This window comes from Scyliorhinus torazame, chromosome 3 (genome assembly GCF_047496885.1).
Source record: "Scyliorhinus torazame isolate Kashiwa2021f chromosome 3, sScyTor2.1, whole genome shotgun sequence".
NCBI classification, from domain to species: Eukaryota; Metazoa; Chordata; class Chondrichthyes; order Carcharhiniformes; family Scyliorhinidae; genus Scyliorhinus; species Scyliorhinus torazame.
This window is the reverse complement of record NC_092709.1, coordinates 274988468-274996349: the sequence shown is the minus strand read 5'-3', so window position 1 is coordinate 274996349 and position 7882 is coordinate 274988468. Positions and strand designations below refer to the sequence as shown.

The following is a 7882-nucleotide window of genomic DNA, read 5'->3' as shown; positions in this document are numbered from 1 at the left end:
AGTTAAACTGAAGTGTATCAAATGCTATTTCCTAAAATGGAACCTATGAATCTTGTATGTACTAACCTTCAGTAGTTGTCTGATATCCATTCTCCTAATCTATTGCTTCCCCCTTGTGTTCTGCCATTGACTGGAATATGTAAGGTTTCTGTCAAGACTGTGTTAGTGAAAGGCCCTTGATCTCTGGGAACAGGGGTTGGAGATGGTCCAGTTCTAGGCTTGTATGGTAGCGCTCCTGAATATTTGTGAGAGATGGCATGACTGGTGCTGAACTTTTGTCATGAGAGGTTACAGTGCAGATACCCTTGGAGCTAACACTTGCTCCGTGAAACACTGTAGAGATTGTATCAGGACACCACAGGTTTGTTTGTGAAATCCTACACAATAGCTGCCATGTGCTAAATGTTGCTAGACGCACAACTCCAATGACAGCAGTAATCTTTTATTTTGATGAAGCACCTTGTTTTAAAAGCAGGGCCCCTAAGGACCAGTTCCCTGTCCTCGTCAGCTGAGAATGGATGTGAACTAACCCTCTAGACAGCTGGTTCCTGCTCCTTCTGTGTCAGTGCCATGTGCACCTGCTCATTCATGCTCTGTTTAACTCCTGGTAAACTCTCATCATTCACTCACAAAATCTCCCAGGGTGAATGTAGCTGAGCTGGTACTTTGCAAGGTCAGTGTTAGTGCTGATGACTGATCAGAGAAGCACTTGTTTCCTCTGCTTCCTTGGATCCTGGATCAGCTTCATCTAGCATATTTTGGGAAAGAACAAATGTTAGAATATTTATACTTTGATACCAATTTAATCACATTTTGCTTTCTATGGATTAACTAATGAGGAAACGATCTTTAGTGACTACTATGGTTCGGGTTTTGAATAAATAAACAAGATAGGAACCAAAGGCACAAAAGTAGTCATATCACTGGTCAAGATCTTTGAACTCATTATCTGCCTCTACCTCTTGCCCTTTTGCCTGGGATCTCTTGTGCTGCCTCGTCAAAGGAATTACGTTTAGATATGGCAATCTTTATCCTCTGTGACTTCTGTTATATGCTGTCATCTGTAAAGGGAATAAAAGTATTTGAATAATTGACATTGGCTTAAAACGTGCAGGGATAACAATGTAACAACCTGTTACCGCAGGGAATAAGATTGTAAGAATAGGGAACAGATGCAGTGGATGGAAGGATTTGACAGAGTGAATAGTAATTCAGAAAATAAAGAGTAGAATAAAATGATAGGGAAGTGAAGTGGGCAATACCTTCCCTGGCATAATGGGCCAATCATAGGAAGCTTTCAAATAGCATAAGATTGCATGGGTGGGAGCATTACAAGTTTCAGTGGGGGAACCTCTCGATACTTTGTGAGTTTAAGATTTGGATGTTCATCAAAGGGAAGCATGGAGCCAGAAAATCTTATTGTAATTAAACACTAAAGAATGCTTGATACTATAGATGTTGGGATTATGCTGTAATTGCAAGGACAAATGGGAACACTAAGGTCAACTGTGAGAACGGAGAAAGTTTCATTTGTAAAAGTAAAGAATATATTTTCTCATCAGTACACCAACTAAAGCTGGACCAAATTTGTTAGTTGAGATTAGATTTGGCCTACTGAAGGCATCTCTAAGTGCAATGCTATTGCCAGACTCCTTGCATTTTGATTCTAACCCTTCTCTTGATGATCATGAAAAAAAGGTTAGGTGGGTTTACTGAGTTACGGGGATAGCATGGAAGTGTGGGCTTAAGTAGGGTGGTCTTTTTTAAGGGCCGGTGCAGACTCAATGGGCCAAATGGCCTCCTTCTGCACTGTAGGTTCTATGATTCAATGTATCTATGAGCCTGCCACCCCATAGTTCACCTCAGGGACTGCATTTGCATTGAGACTGGTGAACGTTCAGTTATACAGTGCAGTTTGGCATTCTTTTTTGCACAGGTACTGAGCCACAGGAGCTGCGAGCCTTGTGGTCTTTGTGGTGCTATACCAGAGCCTGATTATCAGGTCTTGTCATACATTTACACAGGATTTCTGTTGCGATTCTTCTCTGCTGCAACTACGAGCGAGGATGGAGAAGTTGGCGCTCAGCCAAATCTCCCATTCACTGCAGTGGGTTGGAAGAATCCTGTTGCCCTGAATGGGCGGAAAATCCAGCCCGGCATCTCTCTGGGTATTGAACAACGGCCATCTATAAATTCATGGAGTCCAAGATCTGCGGTGGAAAACTCAGTTGAGCAGATCAAAGGTGCAGTTGCACCATGTCACAAGAATATTCCCATTGTTACTATGGAGGCTTTGGAATTCAAATTCTCTAATGCAATCACAGCCAATTTTAACTTCTTGGAGACAAGGAAGGAAGAATTCCAACATCTTAGAGATCGCCACTCTTATAATTAGAAAGGTGTCACTGGATATTGTGAGGAGATGCTCTCCAGCAGTGTAAATTGGGGAGCTCTTTTGAAAACAATAAGTTTATAACAAAGAAGATACAGGTATCAAGGTTTGTTAAAGATACAGGTCAGTAAATCTCTATATAACCTTTGGCTTGTTGATTGTCTGTTCAATTAGCTACTAGATACATGCTTTAACTGGGGGGGTTACATAGCAATGCACACAAGCAATAATGTGCAGAGATTCATTGGGAAAGCATAAACCTGTGAATAAGAAAGTTTCAAAGAACAAAGAACAATACAGCACAGGGACAGGCCCTTCGGCCCGCCAAGCCTGTACCGGTCATGATACCAACCTTTGCCAAAACCCTCAGCACTTCCTTGTGCCATATATCTCTATACCCATCCTATCCATGTGTTTGTCAAGATGACTTTTGAATGCGGTTGATGTACCTGCTTCCAGAACCTCCCCTGGCAACACATTCCAGGCATTCACCACCAACTGCTTAAAAAACCTACCTCGCACATCCCTTTTAAACTTTGCCCCATGGACCTTAAACCAATGCCCCCTGGTGACTGACCCTTCCACCCTGGGAAAGAGTGCCTGCCCATCCACTCTATCCATGGCCCTCATAATTTTGTAGACCGCTATCAGGTCAGCCCTCAACCTCTGTCTTTCTAAGAAAACAGTCCGAGTTTATTTAGCCTCTCCTCATAGCTAACACCCTCCAGACCAGGCAACATTCTGATAAACCTCCTCTGCACCTTCTCCAAAATCTCCACATCCTTCTAGTAGTGTGGCGGCCAGAATTGTGCGCAATATTCCAAGTGCAGCCTTACCAAGATTCTTTACAACTGTAGCATGACTTGCCAGTTTTATTACTCGATGCCCCGTCCAATTAAGGCAAGCATTCCATATGCTTTCTTGACTACCTTGTCCACTTGTGTTGCCACCTGCACGCCTAGATCTCTCTGACTTTCTATATTCCTCAGGGTTTTGCCATTTACGTTTGGCGAGATTCTCCACTCGCGCGCCGGTTGGGAGAATCGCCTGGGCCGCCAAAATTTCCCGGGACGCCGGTCCGACGCCCTCCCGCGATTCTCCCAAGCGGCAGGAACGGCCCGGTCGAGGTCCGCGGGCCGCAGGCCGGAGAATCGCCGGAGACACCTAAAATGGCGATTCTCCGGCACCCCCGCTATTCTCAAGCCCGGATGGGCCGAGCGGCCAGGCCAAAATGGCGGGTTACCCCCGGCGCCGTCCATACCTGTTCGCTGCCGTCGGGAACAGCGCGCGAACGCTGGGGGGGGGGGGGGGGGCGGCCTGCGGGGGGGGGGGGGGCGAGGGCGGATCCTGCACCGGGGGGTACCTCAAATGTAGGGTGGCCCGCGATCGGTGCCCACCGATCGTCGGGCCGTCCTCTCTGAAGGAGGACCTCCTTCCCCCCGCAAGATCCGTCCGCCATCTTGTTGCGGGGCGGACTTAGAGAGGACGGCAACCACGCATGCGCGGATTACGCCAGTTATGCGGCGCCGGCCGCGTCATCTATGCGGCGCCGCCTTTACGCGGGCGACAAGGACTGGCGCGTGTAGATGACGCGGCCCCGATCCTAGCCCATTGTCAGGGCCTGAATCGGTCGGGATCGGGGCCGTTTTGCGCCGTCGTGAACCTCGACGACGTTCACGACAGCCCGGCCACTTTGGCACGGGAGTGGTGAATCCCGCCCCATATGTTTCCCCTCTATGTTAGACCTCGCAAAATGCATTACCTCATATTTGTTCGGATTAAACTCCATTTACCCTTTCTCTGTCCTAGTCTCCAACCTACCTATGCCCTGCTGTATCCCCTGACAATCCTCAACATTATCTGCAATTCCACCAACCTTGGTGTCATCCGCGAACTTACTAATCAGACCGGCTACATTTTCCTCCAAATCGTTTATGTACACCACAAACAACAGAGGCCCCAGCACAGATCCCTGTGGAACACCACTAGTCACAACCTTCCATTCAGATAAACACCCTTCTACTGCTACCGTTTGCCTTCTGTATCCGAGCCAGTGCTGTATCCATTTTACCACCTCAGCTCTGGGGCGAAATTCTCCGACCCCCCGCCGGGTCGGAGAATCGCCGGGGGCTGGCGTGAATCCCGCCCCCGTCGGTTGCCGAAGCCTCCGGCACCGGAGATTCGGCGGGGGCGGGAATTGCACCGCGCCGGTTGGCGGGCCCCCCCACTCGATTCTCCGGCCCGGATGGGCCGAAGTCCCGCTGATAAATTGCCTGTCCCACCGGCGTAAATTGAACCACCTACCCTACCGGCGGGACAAGGCGGCGTGGGCAGGCTCCGGGGTCCTGGGGGAGACGCGGGGCGTTCTGGCCCTGGGGGGTGCCCCCACGGTGGCCTGGCCCGCGATCGGGGCCCACCGATCCACGGTCGGGCTTGTGCCATGGGGGCACTCTTTCCCTTCCGCCTCCGCCACGGTCTCCACCATGGCGGAGGCGGAAGAGACTCCCTCCACTGCGCATGCGTGGGAAACTGTCAGCGGCCACTGACGCTCACGCGCATGCGGCGCCCGGAGATGTCATTTCTGCGCCAGCTGGCGGGGCAACAAAGGCCTTTTCCGCCAGCTGGCGGGGCGGAAATTCCTCCGGCGTCGGCCTAGCCCCTCAATGTTGGGGCTCGGCCCCCAAAGATGCGGAGCATTCCGCACATTTGGGGCGGCGCGATGCCCGTCTGATTTGCGCCGTTTTGGGCGCCAGACGGCGGACATCGCGCCGTTTCCGGAGAATTTCGCCCCTGATCCCATATGACGTCACCTTTTGTACCAATCTGCCGTGAGGCACCTTGTCAAAGGCTTTACTGAAGTCCATGTAAACAATATCGACCGACATGTAAGGCAATTTGTGATTAACTCTTCAATGGAGTGACTAAAGCCTGGTCAGTGGCCAGACCCCTGGGCTCTTACTCGCCATTTTCCTATTCCCAAGTGACCTTGATGGATTTTCTGGAGAATGTTGTATCGAAGTGTTGATGACTACTCTGTCATTTTTTTGGAATTGAAGTACCCAATTCTTTTTTCTTCCAATTATGGGCAATTTAGCGTGGTCAATCCACCTTCCCTACACATCTTTGGGATGTGGGGGTGAGATCCATGCAAACACATGGATAATGTGCAAACTCCACACGGACAGTGACCCGGGGCCAGGATCAAACCCAGGTCCTCAGCGCTGTGAAGCAGCAGAGCTAACCACTATGCCACCGTACCACCATAGGCTAATCTGTCATCAAAATATAGGGTGGCATGGTGGAGCTGTGGTTAGCACTGCTGCCTCACAGCACCAAGGACCCGGGTTCAATTCGAACTTTGGGTCACTGTTTTGTGGAGTTTGCACTTTCTCTCCATGTCTGCGTGAGTTTCCTCTGGGTGCTCTGGCTTACTCCCAGTCCAAAGATGTGCAAGTTAGGTGGATTGGCTATGCTAAATTGCCCCTTGTTGTCCAAAGGTTAGGTGGGATTCTGGAGACAGTGTGGGCAATGGGCCAGGTTGGGGTGTTCTTCCCCCAGCCATGCTAGACACAACCTTCAAAAGATGGAGGCGGGACGGGGGCACATTGACAGTCAGGGACTTCTATGTAGGGCACAGACTGGCGAACTGACGAGGAAGTGGAAACTAATAAAAGGACAGGAAATGAGCCACCTCCAAGTAAAGCACTTCCTGCACAAAGAGACAGTAGGGTAACCTGAGCCCCCAGAAACCACACTATTAGAGAACCTGATAGGCACAAGCAGCAATGAGGGGGGTCTATATGGGAAAATATACGGACAGTTACTGGACGGAGCTCGGACACCATTGGACGAGACCAGACAAAAATGGGAGGACGAACTGGGGACAGGCAGGGTGTAGACTCTGAAGCAAAGCACTGAACAGGGCTAACGCCACCTCCTCCTGCGCAAAGCTCAGCCTAATGTAGCTCAAAGTGGTGCACAGAGCACACCTAACCAGAACCCGAATGAGCAGGTTCTTCCCGGAGGTGGAGGATAAATGTGAAGGGTGCCAGAGGGGCCCGGCCAACCACACCCACATTTCTGGGCTTGTCTCAAATTTGCTGGGTTCTGGACAGCCTTCTCCAAGGCAATGTCCAAGGTTGTGGTGGGTGAGGGTGAAGCCATGCCCAATTGTGGCCATCTTCGGGGTATCGGAGCAGCCAGAACTACACATGGAGAAGGGGGCCAAAGTCCTTGTTTTCGCTTCCCTAAGCGCACGCTGGAGAATCCTGGGCAAAATTCTCCCCCAACGGCGGGATGCCCGCCGACTGGCGCCAAAGCCGGCGCCAATCAGACGGGCATCGCGCCGGCAAAAAGGTGCGGAAGTCTCCGCATCTTTGGCGGCCTAGCCCCAACATTGAGGGGCTAGGCTGACGCCGGAGGGATTTCCGCCCCGCCAGCTGGCGGAAATGGCGTTTGTTGCCCCGCCAGCTGGCGCGGAAATGCGGCGCATGCGCGGGAGCGTCAGCGGCCGCTGTCAGTTTCCCAGCGCATGCGCGGGAGCGTCAGCGGCCGCTGTCAGTTTCCCGCGCATGCGCAGTGGGGAGAGTCTCTTCCGCCTCCGCCATGGTGGAGGCCGTGGCGGAGGCGGAAGGGAAAGAGTGCCCCACGGCACAGGCCCGCCCGCGGATCGGTGGGCCCCGATCGCGGGCCAGGCCACCGTGGGGGCACCCCCCGGGGTCAGATCGCCCTGCGCCCCCCACCCCCAGGACCCCGGAGCCCGCCCACGCCGCCTGGTCCCGCCGGTAAATACCAGATTTGATTTACGTCGGCGGGACAGGCAATTCCTGGGCGGGACTTCGGCCCATCCGGGCCGGAGAATCCAGCGGGGGGTCCCGCCAACCGGCGCGGCCGGATTCCCGTCCCCGCCCAATCTCCGGGAGCGGAGACTTCGGCGGGGGCGGGATTCACGGCGGCCAACGGCCATTCTCCGACCCGGCGGGGGGTCGGAGAATGACGCCCCCTGTTCCCCAAAAAGTGAAGAAATCATCGACGATTGAAAGATGTTCAAAGTATTGGTGAAGTTCCAAGCTGTTAGGATTATGATCCGTCTACCTATTCTGGCAATACTCTTTTTGATCTTGTCAAAAGCAATTTGCTGGTCCACGTTCCAGCACCACTGTTGACCTTGTCTAAACAGCTGCCCTGATGGCTCATTGATTTCCAACAAGTTTGGTCGGAACTTTCCTACTTGATTGACTATCCTTCGAAACCTTTATCATTCTGTGATGTTTTGAGGATGTGGGAACTCGCAATAACCTTGATTTTCTGCTGGCCAGCTGTAATTTCCGAAAACTGAACGTGGCTATAGAATTTTATCTAGGCTTTGCAAATTTTCATTTATCGTTTAATGTCAAACATGCTTTGTGCAGAATTTTGAGGACTCGACAGTCATGTAATTACAGTCACGTTGTTCCCTTGATGAACCATGTATGAGTTTTACGTTCATTT

The 7882-nt window shown here is 51.6% G+C and overlaps 1 long non-coding RNA gene across 1 annotated transcript in view; it reads right to left on the bottom strand.

Moving 5' to 3' along the window:
• Positions 1 to 485: 485 nt before the first annotated feature.
• The window catches only part of LOC140409605 (uncharacterized), a 110009-nt gene continuing 102612 nt past the window's right edge, over positions 486 to 7882 (bottom strand). Inside the window, exons 3-4 of the long non-coding RNA XR_011940424.1 lie at positions 960 to 1061; positions 486 to 748 (exon numbers count right to left, since the gene is read on the bottom strand). This is a non-coding gene — a long non-coding RNA (uncharacterized lncRNA). The remainder of the gene's footprint in view (positions 749 to 959; positions 1062 to 7882) is intronic.